The sequence below is a fragment of the Musca autumnalis genome, unplaced genomic scaffold (assembly GCF_047663935.1).
Source record: "Musca autumnalis isolate F117 unplaced genomic scaffold, ASM4766393v1 scaffold_1, whole genome shotgun sequence".
In the NCBI taxonomy this organism is placed as follows: domain Eukaryota; kingdom Metazoa; phylum Arthropoda; class Insecta; order Diptera; family Muscidae; genus Musca; species Musca autumnalis.
The window spans coordinates 274,112,704-274,130,492 of NW_027411644.1; positions in this window are offsets into that span (position 1 = coordinate 274,112,704).

Below are 17,789 nucleotides of genomic sequence, written 5' to 3' on the forward strand. Positions count from 1 at the left end.
AGAAAAGAAAAAAAAAGGTATGATTTTTTCTTCTCTTTGCGAGAAAGAGTAAAGACGACAAAGTGAGTGAATAAATCATTGTTTTCTTTGGTGATTTTTAGTAAATTAAATACCCAATACATTTTATAATTGAAAATTTTTGTAATTGAATCAAAAAGGTGAATGGAAATATTTTATTGTAATACTTTATTTGTAATAACATTAGTACATTTTTCATATACATGCCAATATATGAAATATGGATGTAACTATTTATTACATTATATAATCATTTCATTTCCGATGCGGATTTTCCGTTGATGATTTCAATATTTAGGAGAATGTGTTTTATTTTACAACTAACGAGAAGCGTTCAACAATGTTTCTAAATTTTATAATTAATAGTTTTTATTTGTTTTTCTTTCTAAATGCGTGGCACTATTTCTTTTATTTGGAATTTTGTATGTATCTACGCGTCTGTTGTTGCTTTTTTGCTTGGTATTTCTATGAATTTCAATAAAAGAAAGACCACAAAAAAATGTAAATGTGTGTATGTGTATGTTTTTGTGTATTTTGGTTTTGTATTTATATTTCATCTAAACAAATATTAGTTTGCACTCAAACAAATATTTGTTTGCATCCAAACATATAATTGTTTGCAGGACCCAAACATATGCTATGCAAACATATATATTGTTGCTGCAAAATAAGTTTGGGACATATGTAAGAGAGACCTTTTTTTCCTCCGCGTAAACAGTTCCGAAGATATTACCTCACAGGGGGTTTGCCCTGTTTAACTCTACGGTGCTTTTTTATACCCTCCACCATATGGATGGTTTAATTATATATAATTATTTGCCATTCCGTTTGTAACACATCGAAATATTCGTCGGAGACCCTATAAAGTATATATATGTTTGATCAGCATAAAATTCTATGTCGATTAAACCATGTCCGTCTGTCTGTTGAAATCAAGATACAGCTCGAAATTTTATAGATAGAGAGTCAATATTTGGTATAGAAGTTGTTATTACTTGCAGGATGGTTGGTATTGAAAATGGGATATATCGGTCCATGTTTTGATATAGACCCCATAGAACGGTACCTCCCGATTTTCGGTATTTTTAAGGTTTTAGCTTCATTATTCTACCAAAATGGCTGAAATTTGGTACGTAGTCTTCTTTAGGGGTATAAAACTTTCCCCCAGAATTTTGTCGGTATCGGTCTACGCCTTCATATAGCCCCCATAGAACGGTACCTCCCGATTTTCGGTATTTTGAAGGTTTTAGCTTCATTATCACACCAAAATGGCTGAAATTTGGCACTTAGTCTACGTTGGTGGTATAAAACTTTCCCCCAGAACTTTGTCGGTATCGGTCCATGCCTTCATATAGCCCCCATAGAACGGTACCTCCCGATTTTCGGTATTTTGAATGTGGTGGCCTCAATATTCCACCGAAATGGCTGAAATTTGGTATTTAGACTTCGCTGGGGGTACTCAAACTTGCCATTTAAATTTATCGGTATAGGTCCACGGCTTCATATAGCCCCCATGGAAAGGTACCTCCCGATTTTCCGTATTTTGAAGGTTGTGGCTTCAATATTCCACCAAAACGGCTGAAACTTGGTATTTAGTCTTCAATGTGATATAAAACTGTTCGCCAGAAATTTGTCTGTACAGGTCCACGCTTTCATATTGCCCCATTTCCGACTAAAATTCGTCGGTATAGGTCCACGTTTCGATATAGCCCCCATAGAACGGTACATCCCGATTTTCGTAATACTGACGATTTTGACGTCAATATCCCACCGCAATGGCTGAAATTCGTTATTTAGTCTTCCAAGAGTTATAAAATATTCCAGAAGAGTATTATCAGTATAGGTCCACGTCTTTCTATATCCCCATAGAAGCGTACTTTTCCGACAAGCCATACGAAATACAGTCGAAATCGCTTATAACGTCGTCGTTTATAACGTCATATCGCTTATAGCGACGAAATCCAAAGTCCCGAATTTCTGCCCTTTATATTCCACACAAATAAATATCGCTTATAACGTCATCGCTTATAACGTCATATCGGTTGTAACGTCGATTTTTTGTGAAATTTTGAATTTTGCTATCGGTTATAACGTCGAATCATATGAAGAAGGACATTTTCCATCAATAGTTGTATGTATATTTTTTCAAACTCAAACAACATGTTCGAAGATGCCGGTCTCAAGTCAATTAAGCTTGAACTTTTGCAACCCAATGTCAATCTGTTTTACAACCCATGGACCAAGGTGGATAAAATCATTAAATCGCATTGCCGGATCGGCAAATATCCACTACCCTGGGAATAATATAAAAGGAACAAAGTACGAAATTAGTAGAAACTCTTCAAAAAATTATTTACTCAGAAGATGTTACAACAAAAATGTGTTTTGGAAACCCTTTCAAAATCTGAGTTAAATTTAAAACTTATGCCGGAATTCAAAAGCACAAACTAAAATAACAGACTATTAAAAATGGAACCATATCATACTTTAAGGTGATATATCTGCTGAAAAATGAATTTAATATCGTTATTTTTTATTATTTTGTTTTTAGTCATTTATACCTAGGTATATAGAAAAAAACAGTAAAAATTTAATTGATATTATTTATTTACTTAATAAAACAACGTATTTATACCCAAAAGTCACTATACATACTATAATTTTACCTCTTTTATAAATATAGTTTATAACGACTATCGCTTATAGCGTCCGATTTTGGCCGGTCCCTTGACCGACGTTATAAGCGATTTCGACTGTAACACATAAACGTACACTTTTCTTGTACCTGTCGAGTAGAACGTAAACTCGCGAATAACACCGAAAATCTTAAAACAAATTTATGCAACACATTCTTGAAACAAAATAAAAGTTTTATAGACACGTTTTAATGGCGGTTTCATTCATTATTTTGAAGAAATCAATAAAATAAAATAATTCAAAATACCGACACATTTTATTTTTCAAACAAAACAAATCACACATATTCCATTGTTTGTATGTATATGTGAACTTTGTTTTCATTTCTCATTTGGCTCTCATTTATGGAACCACCATAACTCTCCAACGGATAAACAATTCGATCCAAATTTTGGCAGTCGTAATATTTCGAGCAAACCTTAAATCAAGTTCTATGATGGGCCATATCGGTCCACTCCTCGAAGGCAGTAACCGATTTGGTCCATACTTGGCACATCGTGATATTTCTACGAGGCATAGATCAGGTTATAATATGGAATATATGTATAAGTCAACTCCTACGGAAGTTAGGTTGTACTCAAGGTCCATATTACAATGGTACAATTTTTTGGATTGGCGAGGCCATACATCTTACGAAAATGTCCCAAAAGCTGTAAAAAACCCTACGGCCAGCAAGTATAGTGGCTGGTGCACACGACAACTCTCGAACCGAATACTGCAATGCATATCGTTATATTTCTTCGAATATTAGACAAAATTCGAAGGTGGTGCTTACTTGCACTTCTTCCGTTACCTTCCCCACAAAAGTTCGAAAAATATTCCTTAAAACGGTACGCGCGATATCTCATAAACAGAGCAACCGATTTGGACCAAATTTTGGATCTCAAAATATTGTGTCCAAATTTAGTTTATGTTAAAAAGTAGGCCCTACCCGTCCACTGCTTGGGGTAACCACCCACACAAATGTTGATCATCTTTGTTTAAGTTCCGTTAAGGCTCTGTTCGAGGATACCTTGAACAGCCTTTACCGAAGATACTCCTAGTGTCCCTGTTATGTTTTTCGTGGACAAGTCCATGTTTCCTGATATAATGGTCCAAAGGTCTAAATTATATAGTGACCAACTGAAATGACTGGTGGACGCTATATCTATGAAGAGCAATGCCTTCCAAAATAGGAACCCACTTCCAAACTGGACTACGTCGGCCCATTCCTTTAGGTACCTCCACGCAAAACCTTTGAGCTTTAATCTAAATCCATATTTTTGTCGGCCCCGAAATGATTTTTGTTCCCATAGGATATTAGCTTATGTTACACATTTTTTTTAATTTTTGAGTAAAATTTTAAACTGTTTTAAATTTTTCAGAAAATTTTGATTTTTCAAAATAGTCTGGCTTAATCCCTTTTGTTGTTTTAATATTTAAAACAACAAGTTTATTAGTGGAGAAGGTTTGGCATTGTTCGCCAAGGGGTAAGGCAAGGAAGACTAGTTTCGATCCACGCCACTGGATCTCATCAGTTCCCTTTGTTTCTTGTTTGTGGATATTCTCCACCGAAGTTATTTTTCAATAACTTCTTCAACAAGGAACTTTTTATACCCAAAACATCAATCGTCAGCTCGAAGTATAAACGTACACAAAGAAAACCCTTCAATGAGAAGTTTTTCTTTGGTAACCTAACACAACTCTGACGAAAGTGTTTACGAAACAAAGCAAACCTTCTTCCACTTGTATGTGTCGTTGATTTTTCAACAAATGCACATACCCAAAATGCTGTTTGGTAGCTTATATACCAACAACACAAAAAACCGTGCCAGTGTTTCTCAAATAGAACATTGGTGGCGTTTATTTAATTGGGATAGCTGTTACAATTTTGATTTTTCAAATAGTCTGGCTTAATCCCTTTTGTTGTTTTAATATTTAAAACAACAAGTTTATTAGTGGAGAAGGTTTGGCATTGTTCGCCAAGGGGTAAGGCAAGGAAGACTAGTTTCGATCCACGCCACTGGATCTCATCAGTTCCCTTTGTTTCTTGTTTGTGGATATTCTCCACCGAAGTTATTTTTCAATAACTTCTTCAACAAGGAACTTTTTATACCCAAACATCAATCGTCAGCTCGAAGTATAAACGTACACAAAGAAAACCCTTCAATGAGAAGTTTTTCTTTGGTAACCTAACACAACTCTGACGAAAGTGTTTACGAAACAAAGCAAACCTTCTTCCACTTGTATGTGTCGTTGATTTTTCAACAAATGCACATACCCAAATGCTGTTTGGTAGCTTATATACCAACAACACAAAAAACCGTGCCAGTGTTTCTCAAATAGAACATTGGTGGCGTTTATTTAATTGGGATAGCTGTTACAATTTTGATTTTTCAAAATAGTCTGGCTTAATCCCTTTTGTTGTTTTAATATTTAAAACAACAAGTTTATTAGTGGAGAAGGTTTGGCATTGTTCGCCAAGGGGTAAGGCAAGGAAGACTAGTTTCGATCCACGCCACTGGATCTCATCAGTTCCCTTTGTTTCTTGTTTGTGGATATTCTCCACCGAAGTTATTTTTCAATAACTTCTTCAACAAGGAACTTTTTATACCCAAACATCAATCGTCAGCTCGAAGTATAAACGTACACAAAGAAAACCCTTCAATGAGAAGTTTTTCTTTGGTAACCTAACACAACTCTGACGAAAGTGTTTACGAAACAAAGCAAACCTTCTTCCACTTGTATGTGTCGTTGATTTTTCAACAAATGCACATACCCAAATGCTGTTTGGTAGCTTATATACCAACAACACAAAAAACCGTGCCAGTGTTTCTCAAATAGAACATTGGTGGCGTTTATTTAATTGGGATAGCTGTTACAATTTTGATTTTTCAAAATAGTCTGGCTTAATCCCTTTTGTTGTTTTAATATTTAAAACAACAAGTTTATTAGTGGAGAAGGTTTGGCATTGTTCGCCAAGGGGTAAGGCAAGGAAGACTAGTTTCGATCCACGCCACTGGATCTCATCAGTTCCCTTTGTTTCTTGTTTGTGGATATTCTCCACCGAAGTTATTTTTCAATAACTTCTTCAACAAGGAACTTTTTATACCCAAACATCAATCGTCAGCTCGAAGTATAAACGTACACAAAGAAAACCCTTCAATGAGAAGTTTTTCTTTGGTAACCTAACACAACTCTGACGAAAGTGTTTACGAAACATACAAGTGGAAGAAGGTTTGCTTTGTTTCGTAAACACTTTCGTCAGAGTTGTGTTAGGTTACCAAAGAAAAACTTCTCATTGAAGGGTTTTCTTTGTGTACGTTTATACTTCGAGCTGACGATTGATGTTTGGGTATAAAAAGTTCCTTGTTGAAGAAGTTATTGAAAAATAACTTCGGTGGAGAATATCCACAAACAAGAAACAAAGGGAACTGATGAGATCCAGTGGCGTGGATCGAAACTAGTCTTCCTTGCCTTACCCCTTGGCGAACAATGCCAAACCTTCTCCACTAATAAACTTGTTGTTTTAAATATTAAAACAACAAAAGGGATTAAGCCAGACTATTTTGAAAAATCAAAATTGTAACAGCTATCCCAATTAAATAAACGCCACCAATGTTCTATTTGAGAAACACTGGCACGGTTTTTTGTGTTGTTGGTATATAAGCTACCAAACAGCATTTGGGTATGTGCATTTGTTGAAAAATCAACGACACATACAAGTGGAAGAAGGTTTGCTTTGTTTCGTAAACACTTTCGTCAGAGTTGTGTTAGGTTACCAAAGAAAAACTTCTCATTGAAGGGTTTTCTTTGTGTACGTTTATACTTCGAGCTGACGACTGATGTTTGGGTATAAAAAGTTCCTTGTTGAAGAAGTTATTGAAAAATAACTTCGGTGGAGAATATCCACAAACAAGAAACAAAGGGAACTGATGAGATCCAGTGGCGTGGATCGAAACTAGTCTTCCTTGCCTTACCCCTTGGCGAACAATGCCAAACCTTCTCCACTAATAAACTTGTTGTTTTAAATATTAAAACAACAAAAGGGATTAAGCCAGACTATTTTGAAAAATCAAAATTGTAACAGCTATCCCAATTAAATAAACGCCACCAATGTTCTTTTTCAGAAAATATGTAAAGTATTTGGAGGAAGTATTACAGAGAATTATTTAACTACATTGGAATACTTATTGTCCAACATATTTGAAAGTATAGAAAGATAATGAACACTTTAGGCTTTTTGAGCAATTTTCTGCATAGTTGTTGTTAAGTTTTAAGGTGTTGTTTAAGCGTTTATTCGTAATTTTAGGCTGACTGTAAGTGTAACTGAGTTCAGAACAAGATGTTTATTTGTATTTATTGAACGTTTGTAGCATATTACGTCCAATACATTGGCATATAAACAACATCTAGAAAAAACATTCTTGCGATCTTTTGTTTTTGCAACTTTTAATAAGAGCAATATAGTCTCTAACACGTTTTTGTAATGAACTGTTTTGAACATCATAATAATTACAAATTCTTTATTATGTTTGAAATTTGCAACAAAAAAACTATATCAACCATTTTTTATGATATAATTTCTATTCCACAGCAGTGACGTCCGTTAAGATTATTTGAAACTCGTCTCTTCCTACAAATTAGTAAATGTCTATTGTACAAAAAATAATTTTTCTGTCATATTTTTATGTTTTCTTCGATCTTTCGAATGTTAGTTAATAAAATCAAGATTATTAAGATTGAGGTGAATGTTTATATTTTATTTATTGCATATTATTCCAAATATTTCGAAATTACATTGAATTTCATCTTCAGGGATTTTTTTGTCGATTACTCTTTGAATTGTATTTTGGGAAGTACTTTCAATGGATGCACATTTCTAGAATTGTTCCTTATTCCTTCTTCGCCAAAGGACTTTATAACGACAAACGAAATCAAAAAAAAAAAACTGGTCGGAAGCAGATTCAGATTCGTCAAACTCTCAACAAGTATCAGTCGGCTTTGCGTATAGGAATATACCCTCAGCCTGTGTGAACTGAAACTTTAATCTATGGACAGATCGAATAGCGGCTACACAACCAAAATCTTTTAACCCAAAGCTATGTATTAGGAGATTTTCAGAATTGTGTAGCCATTTTCGGACGTATGAACCAACAAAATATGGATTTTATCATTGATTACAAATGTTAGGGAGGAGGTAACTGAAGAAATGGACCGACATAGTTAATTTTGGAAGTATATCTTATTTTGGGAGTCATTCATTTCAGTGCGTTACAATATAATTTTCAGTTTTTTCAAGAAAAAAATATAGACTTGCCCACGAAAAACATGATACCGCTCTAAACACAAAGAATACCGACCTTAAACTGCATTAAACAACTATTTTGAAGGTTTGTTGGGATGTACCCATTTTCGAGCTAAAACTAAGTTTGGACAAAATATTACTAAAACCAAAGTACTCCGTTGAAGAAAAATAGCACTTACCACTGTAGCTAAAATTCTTGAATTTTTGGGGGGGGGGGGGGGGGGGATTAACAGAAGTAGTAGACCGAAATCACCATCTACAAACTTTATATAAGGCTCGCAGAAATATTGCTATAAACAATGTTTGGACCAACGCGGTTCCGGTTCGAAAGTTGTAGTGCGCACCAGCCACTACACATGATGGCCGTAGATGTTCCTTACAGCTTTCGGGCCATTTTCTCTGGAAGTATGGGCATGTCCCTGAAAAAACTTGTTTTGTAGTAATAGGGGCCCCGAGAACAATTGTTGCAAAAAAGCAAACCGTTTCCAGAGAGGTCTTTTATTTCATTTTATTTATTAATTTATTTATTTCATATTTTTACTTATAAATAAATTATTAGCATTAAGGAAGTTAAGCCATGACTACTGAGGTCTTAAGCTTACACAGGTATATTTACTAATTATCCAGAGAGGTCTTAAACTGTACTTCTCTGAAAAATGTTCAAATACTCTGTTAAAGGCAGCCCCCCAGACGGACGAACATAGCTAAGTCGACTCCAAATTTTCTGAAACAAATTTCTTCCAAAAACACTTTGGCCCTAAAACCATTATTTCGATGAGTCACATTTTGACTAAAGGCTGACAGTATAAAAAATGTAGATTGGGACAAATTGGGTTCATGGATTTTTGCTAAAATTCTGGGCGCCACAATTTCATTTTAGAAGTATTCAAGACTAACAAGACAGGAGTTTTCTTGGTTCCTGATCAATTTATGAGAAAATCCAAGATAGGAAACCCACGATTGGGTGCTAGAATTTCATCATCATGTGACTCACTACTGCTCAGCATTAGTTCTCTATAAAGAAAACCACTATCGGCCTTCAGAAATTCTTTGTGATTAGATCTACGAGTGGACACCAAAATATCTTTAGGGAATAACTTCAATGACAGTAACAGTAAGAACGATTGGACACCTGAATTTCCGAAATTGAAAAACTGACCATATTCTGACACTGCAGCGTGATAAATGACAAAAAGAGAAGACACGTGTCTCGGCATTTTTTCCTTTATTTTCCTTTAAATATAAAAAAAAATACTAGTGGATAACGCCATGACATCCGAACGTTCCCTCTGCATAAATCAATTCCCTACTAGTCCCATTTTCCTTCCATAAATTAATAAAATTTGAGTGCAAAATTGAAGCCATGATTTTGAACTTTTGTGAAGTAAGAAACAAAGGAAAGGTTAAGATATTTCTAAGGTTTTCCGATTGTATACTCTTTCTTTTGGTCTTACCAAAGTGATATCACTGAATTACATAACATTCATTGAAGTTGTGAGTTATTTGATAAATGATACACCCGAAAGTATATGCGACTACTAATATATATATTAATATATATATTAACTCTGATATGTTGTCAAAAAAGTTCTTAAAACAAGGGGAAATTGGCCAAGAAATCTTACGTCATTTTAATTAAAAAATAGTAATGAAAATTATTTCATCAGTAATATAAGTATAAAATAAGGTTTACATCATTGCTAAATAAGAAATTTTTGCAAACATGAACTTTCAAAATGTTGGTCAGGTGACACCCCCCCCCCCAAGTTAAATCCTGGCTACGTCCCTGATCGGCGGTATGTAGACATTAAGAAACTTTACTTCTAGAACTCACAGTTTTCACAGATTTTCTTCTGGCCCAAACGTCTTAGTACCTCCATCACTAATTGTATTCAAATAAAATGAAATACTTAGCTTATTTCCTTTATACTAAACTCTTCCTCTTTGGGGTACAAAACATCCCTTGTAACAAATCAGACAGTATAAGCCCACGTTTTGGCGTAGCCCCCACATAAGGGTTTGTTATCAAAATGTTAGTCACATTTACTAGCAAAACTATCCATATATATCCAGGTTATACTGGGCTTATACTGTCTGATTTGTTACAAGGGATGTTTTGTACCCCTAACGAAGACCAAATAATCTGACTTACATTTTCAAAATGCCGAAAATCGAGAGTTACCCTTCTATTGGTGCCATACAAAGACGTGGACATACATATACCGAAAAATTAATGGTGGGAAGTTTTATACCCCAACGAATACTAAGTGACAAATTTCAGCTATTTCGGTTGGATATTGAGGCCATAACCTTCAAAATACCGAAAATCGGGAGAAACCCTTCTACGGGGGCCATAAGAAAACACGGAAAAGGAAATCGGGTGAAAACATATATGGGACCTATATCCAAATCTAAACCGATTTCCACATAATTTGGCAAACTCTTTTTATATCCAAATCTAAACCGATTTCTATATAATTTGGCAACCTTTTTTCTAGAGCATATTCTGACACACATATCGAAGTTATTGCACCAAATACCTCAAATCGGGTGAAAATGTATATAGGAGCCATATTCAAATCTGAACCGATTTTCACCAAAACCAATAGCGTTCTTGCTATGGCAAAAAAAGATCTTCCCCAATTATTAGCTGAATCGGACAATAAATGTTACCTGGACATTGCGAACGGAGTGATTCTATGTATATCCCTAAATGGGGCAATTGGTGTATCCCTTTTGTATGTTGCATACAAACGCACAAAGATCTCATTCCTCTTACCACGATGTGGTGTAGGGTATAATAAATTCCAACTAACTCATTTCATTCCCAAATACCACAAACGATGGGAATTCAAAACTAACACACTTTTTTCTTCAACAGCAAAAACAACAACAAAATCTGTGTTAATAAATGTTACAAACCACAACCAACAAACAAACTACTCACCTACTAACTCATAAAAACAATAAAACTGAAAAAGAACAACACACAGAAATTGTACATCATAAATAGAATATTTGAAATTCTGTGGCGTCAGAAAAAAAAAAAAGAAAATGAGAAATTCTAGAGCATCAACAGCTTAACACCATTCATATCGCTCGTTCCCCATGAAACGAATGAACATTTCTTCATCAGCCTCAAACATCATTAGCTTTGTCATCGGAGCCACAAATTAAAACAACCACAAAAATAAGTTAATGGAGCTTAAGAAAAACTAATGAAAGCTAAGAACCAAGAACTTTCTTCGAGAGCAATAAAAAACAAATCATTCTAAATTTTGTTATTGCCACTCTAAATAGTGCATTACATCCAATTTAAAATGCTAAGAAGCAAAAAAGGTTTATTAGAAATATTGGCATTAAAAAATATTTATTCGATATCTCGAAAAAAATTAATCACCTCACATTCTTGTAACAGTTAATATTGAATTTTTTTATGAAAAATAAACTTGTTAATAAAAAATGACAAATGACCAATGTTGAAATACCAGTTTGAGCATAAAAATTGCGGAACATCTTCATGGCGTAGACATAATCTCAGTAAGCTGGCTGTCTGTTTGTGTCTGTCTCATGTGGTCGTCATTTATTAAAAACTTGTCACATGTAATGAAGTTTAAAAAAATGTACAATTAATATAAATCAATGGGCGTGCTTATGCAGAAATATTGGATGTGTTTTATTCAAAGCTTATATTTTAGAGAAAAGATGAAATTTTTAGTTGACAATTTTTCTTTTAGAATCATGTTTTGTCCTAAAAAAGGCCAAGTCTATATTTTGATAAGAACTGTTTTTGTCACACCTTCCCATACAAATGGACCACTGTAGAATGTATCGGTATGTATTGCCAGGATTTGGCGTAGAGTGAAGAATTGTACTATGGTAAATTTGACCGGTATGGCCAATTATTTTGAGTTCGGTTTTCGAAAAACTCCAAATTTTATTACTTAAAACTTGCTAAATTTGAATATAGTAGTTATGTCTTCCAACATCTGGGTAAGTTAAACGAAGTAGCCTTAAACTAAGTATTTGTTACGTTTGCTGTGCAAAACACAACCATTATTGTCTGGTTGATTTAATAATTACCATTCCACTAGCCTACAACACAGCATTCGACTACAGCAACAAAAAATATTACCAACACTGACCATCTTCATCTTTGCAATAGCACTTGCCATTCAGATAAATTTATATGTTTGTTGTTGGTAGAAGAAGAAGAAGAAGATAATCAGTTGAAGTCAATTGCAACATTTTACAATCGGCAAGAAAAAAAATTCACATTAACCAAGGTAAACTGGTAATAAATACATTTTTTCATACATTGCAATTTCCTATCTACTTGTTAAAACTGAAAAGCCGCTCATAGATATGTATGAATGATTGTGAATTTTAGAACACATAAATAATTTATAGAACGTGGGCATAATGAAAGAATACTATGTGCGATTTATTAAAAAAAGAAAAAAATATCAACTGTTTCAATAAATAACCCGATTTTTGTTAAACAGATAAACTCATCAGAGGTCTAAGAATATATCCCATATGAAAATTGAATAATATCCAACATAAATTGGACACTTTACACGATAACTCCAAAAGGGAGTAAACGATTTGGTTCATACTTTTTGCTGATCGCTTGTAAATATAGTACTGATAATCCTGACTGATATGTTTATTTTTCTTACGTAGAGTTTAAAGTAGGACTATATCGGTCGGTACCTTCCCACGTAATTTAAAACAAAAATTATAATTTGTTGAGGCCGTTTGGGTTCATATTTAAATATTTTCATTATATAGTTCTTTGGCCGAATGCCCGAAAACCGTTATAAAAACATACGACAACCAACTTAACTATTTGTCGAACATCATAACTTGTCATAGTCTTCTTTGCCTCATTACTTACTTACTTAGTTGGCCCATTACAGAACATTTGTTCCATAGACCGAACTAAGAAAAGATCTCCATTCCTCTCTGTTTTTCGCTTGACTTTTTGGAATACCGCGACTTTCCATTTCTTCATCCACTTGTTTGCTCCATCGAAGCTTAGGCCTGCCGATTCTGTGTGCACCGCCATGTGGCATGTATTCATACGCCTTTTTAGCGGGTTCATCATCGCTCATTCTCATGATATGGCCTAGCCAACGCAATCGTTGCATCTCGATACGTTTAACTATATTCATGTCTTTGTATAGCGTATATAGCTCGTGGTTCATACGACGTCGATATTCACCGTCAACGCAAATCGGCCCGTAGATCTTTCGAAGAATTTTCCTCTCAAACACACCAAGCACTGCCTTATCTGCTTGCGCAAGTACCCATGCTTCGGAGCCATACATTAGCACGGGTAGTATCAGCGTTTTGTATAGTGTTATTTTTGTTTGACGAGATGTGGCTTTGTTTTTAAATTGCTTACTTAAAGCATAGTAGCATCTGTTGGCCAATACAATTCTTCTTCTTATTTCACAACTTATGTTGTTTCTTGTGTTTATGGCAGTGCCGAGGTAGACGAAGTCTTTAACTACCTCAAAATTGTAGGTACCAACTTCCACAGTTGGTCCGAGCTCTATGTACGCTTTGCGCGTCGACACCATCAATTTGGTCTTTTCGCCGTTTACCGCCAGACCCACTTTCGCAGATTCTGCTTCGACCTTCCTAAAGGTATCAGTTACTTCCTTTACTGATCGTCCCATGATGTCTATGTCATCAGCATAAGCAAGTAACATGAGGCTATTGGTGTAAATTGTGCCATTTCCTTTGACATTTGCATCTCGTATTACCTTTTCCAGCAAAATGTTGAATAGGTCACACGAAAGGCTGTCCCCTTGTCTGAAACCTCTTTTGGTACAAAATTCTTCGGAGAGGTTCTTTCCAATTTTAACTGAGGACCTAGTATCAGTTAAAGTCATCTTACAAAGCCGGATGAGCTTTGCGGGGATACCAAATTCAGACATTGCATGGAATACCTATGATCGGAGTGGACTGTCGAATGCTGCTTTATAATCGACAAAAAGGTGATATGTGTCGATCTGCATCTCTTGGGTCTTCTCTAGGATTTGCCGCAGGGTAAATATCTGGTCAATGGTGGACTTGCCAGGTCTAAAGCCACATTGGTATGGTCCAATTATTTCGTTGACCATTGGCTTTAGTCGTTCGCACAATATCCCTGACACTATCTTATAGGCAATAGGGAGAAGACTTATGCCCCTATAGTTGGAGCATACAGACTTATCTCCTTTCTTGTGCACGGGAAATAGGATGCTCAGGTTCCAATTGTCGGGTACGTGTTCTTCCTGCCAGATGGTGCTAATTAGCTGATGCATACACCTTATCAGCGCATCGCCTCCGGTTTTAAACAGCTCGGCTGGTAAGCCTTCGGCTCCTGCTGCTTTATTATTCTTCAGCCGGTATACATTCTATACCATCTTTTGGGATTGGATCTGTGGCATCATCGTCTTCGCTACTATTGGATACCAGCAGATTGGAGAAATGTTCCTTCCAAATCCTGAGCACGCTATCTGTATCTGTTACCAGAATACCTTGCTGGTCTGTTTGATGTCTCACTCTTTGGTAAAATTTTCGGACTTCATTCTGGCTCCTGTACATCTCGATTTTTTCACACTCCCGCTTTTCCATTTCTCTCTTTTTCTTGCGGAAAAGACGTTTCTCTTCTCTCCTTTTCTCCCGATATCTCTCTCGTGCACTACGCGTTGCTACTGATTGTAAAGTAGCTCTATATGCCGCATTTTTCTCTTCGGTAGCAGCACGACACTCCTGGTCATACCATGAATTCCTTTGTGGAGGTCTCTGGAATCCAAGTATGGATTTTGCGGCTGCCTGCATGGAGTGGGCAATATTTTGCCATTGTTTTGTTATGTTATCGGGACAAGGAGTGCTCGCGTTAAGCAATTGGTCTAGTTGAGTTGAATATGCTGTGGGTATCTGTTGTGTTTGCAGCCTATCGATGTCCAACTTCCGCGTTGTGTCTGTTCGTGCTTTATTTGCAACGTTTAGACGTGTACGTACCTTTGCTGCAACAAGGTAGTGGTCCGAATCAATGTTTGCGCCTCGGAACGATCGTACATCCAACACGCTGGATGAATGTCTTCCATTTGAAGCATTGTGGCGTTTTTTATTGGGATAGCGTTTGCAATTTTGTTTTTTTCAAAATAGTCTGGCTTAATCCCATTGTTGTTGTTTTAATATTTTAAAACAACTATTTTATTAGTGGAAAAGATTTGGCATTGTTCGCCAAGGGGTAAGGCAGGGAATACTATAGTTTCGATCCACGCCACTGGATCTCATCAGTTCCCTTGTTTCTTGTTTGTGGATATTCTCCACCGAAGTTATTTTTCAATAACTTCTTCAACAAGAAACGTTTTATACCCAAACATCAATCGTCAGCTCGAAGTATAAAGGTAAGCAAAGAAAAAAGTTCAATGAGAAGTTTTTCCTTGGCAACCTCATACAACTCCGACGAAAGTGTCTGCGAAACAATTCAAACCGGGCAACGGTCATATGTTTCTTCTAAGCGCTCGTAAAATATATCTTTGGTATGTTCGTCCTTTTCTTCAGTGGGAGCATGAACGCAAATAAAGCTGATGTTAAAGAATTTAGCTTTTATTCGAATTGCAGCAAGTCTTCCATTCACTGGGGTGAAGCTGGATACCAGATGTTTTAGTCTCCGACTAACTACGAATCCGCAACCAAACTCATGCTTTACGTCATGGCAACTATAATACAGTGCGTCACCTTTAAGTGTTGTTGTGACGCCTTTCCCAGTCCATCGTGTTTCCTGTATGGCAGTAATATCGGCCTTGTACTTTTCAAGTACGTCGCGAACATTCCAGTTGCAGATTCGCAGATCATGGTCCTTTAAAACGTTTGCGGGGTTCGTCAACTTTAGAGGGGTTTGTTTTTCATTTCTTTCGTTTTTTCATAGTAGGCTGTTTTTTCTAGGGGAGGGCTACTAGCCCGACGCCCAAACCCAAGTTTTTAACGTTCTTATGGGTGAACGCGCGGCACATGTTAGCTCACTACCTTTAACGGGTGTTAAAGGCAGTTCCCCAGGTGACACCACGGGGAGGGACCAAGATAAATCCTGGGCTTTGCCATGTTAAAACCGGGCAGGACCGTTCCTTCTTCTTTATTTGCTAATTCGTTTTTCGAATGTTAGCGACCAGTACAATATAAAATAGGGAAGGGTTTTTTAAATAAATTGCGATAACAGTTTTAATTTGTATCCTTTATCCTGTCCTGTCGAAATGGGACTAAAGAAAATGTAGAGAATGTTCACAGCTACTACATTTTCTTTAGTCCCATTTCGTAGGACTTGCAGTTTTCAAGGAAAATCCTAAAAACCTAAAATAAACCTAAACATGTCAACTTTGACCGCGATTTTTTTAAAAAGCCCTCCAGCGATTTTTTCCTTTTTTTGGATTTTTCTCATCTATGAACATTGCAGTTTCATTTAAAGTTAGTTAAGGCGTACTGTGCATAACATTGTTTTTTAAGGAGGCGATACAGTCAGTACATACATATTCCCCATTTGAACTTCTATATCTCATAAATAAAAAACCTAAAACCTGACATTAGAACATTTTTCAGGAGGGAACAATTCATTATGTTTTGTATCCCAGCAAAATTTTATGGAAGTGGTTCCATGAGGTGCCATGATTTCACTGGATCTTTTGCATTGGTTCAAATGAAGTCGTGAAAGATCCGATCTTTTCATCAGCATTTGAACCCATTCGAAGGAAGTCGTGAAAGATCAGATCGTTTCATCAGCATTTGAACCAATTCAAAGGAAGTCGTGATAGATCCGATCTTTTCCTTAGCATTTGAACCCATTCCATCGATCCAATAGAGATGAATTTTGTGTTTTTTATTTATTTATTTATTAACAATTATATTTATAAATAAATTACAAATATAAAATCATAAAGAAGCTCTGGCTACTAGGCCTTAAGCTAAATTTTGTGTTTTTATTTTTACACATGTATATATTCTTTTATTTATCTAAATATGTACGTTTAAAGCAATGTAATATTTATTATGCTAGGAAGTCCCAATCATTGAGCTAAAAGTAGAGTCGGACTGCACTCTTTGGTATTAGTCGTGTTCCTTTACGTGCCTGAGGTTACCAGTTTTTACCCGCAAAGTGTTTCCTTACTTTATTTTGTTTTTCAAAATAGTCAGGCTTAATCCCATAGTCGTTGTTTTAATATTTTATTAAAACAACTTTAATTTATTAGTGGGAAAAAATTGGCGATGTTTACCAAGGGGTAAGGCAGGGAATACTAGAGTTTCAGATCTCGCCACAGATCTTCATCAGTTCCCTTATTTCTTGTTTTTCAACAAGAAACTTTTTATACCCAAGTGTCAATTGCTAACTCAAATAGATACGTGCGCAAAGAAACACTCTGATCGAGAATTTCTTTGGCACTACCTAAACTCTAGCAACTTCACTTGCAAACAAAACCAAATTTTTCCCTTACTTTTAAAAGCATACAATTTATATGAGAGTAGTTCACCACTTTTACCATTTTTGCAACAATTACCATTTTTAAAAGTAAAGGAACAGACCAATTCTAAAAGTTTCCTTGCCTGTTCTAGAGAACCCTGCTCAACAAGTCGATTTGTAGATCCCTACAAAACAACAAACATTTCCAAAACGTTGTAAAATAAAATTCACGAAATAGTAATCTGCAGTTGGAGTCAATGTCGATATCTGCACTGCACTGATGGGAAGTAAAATCCTTTTGTAAGATGAATCAAAACCTGTTGCGGAGGA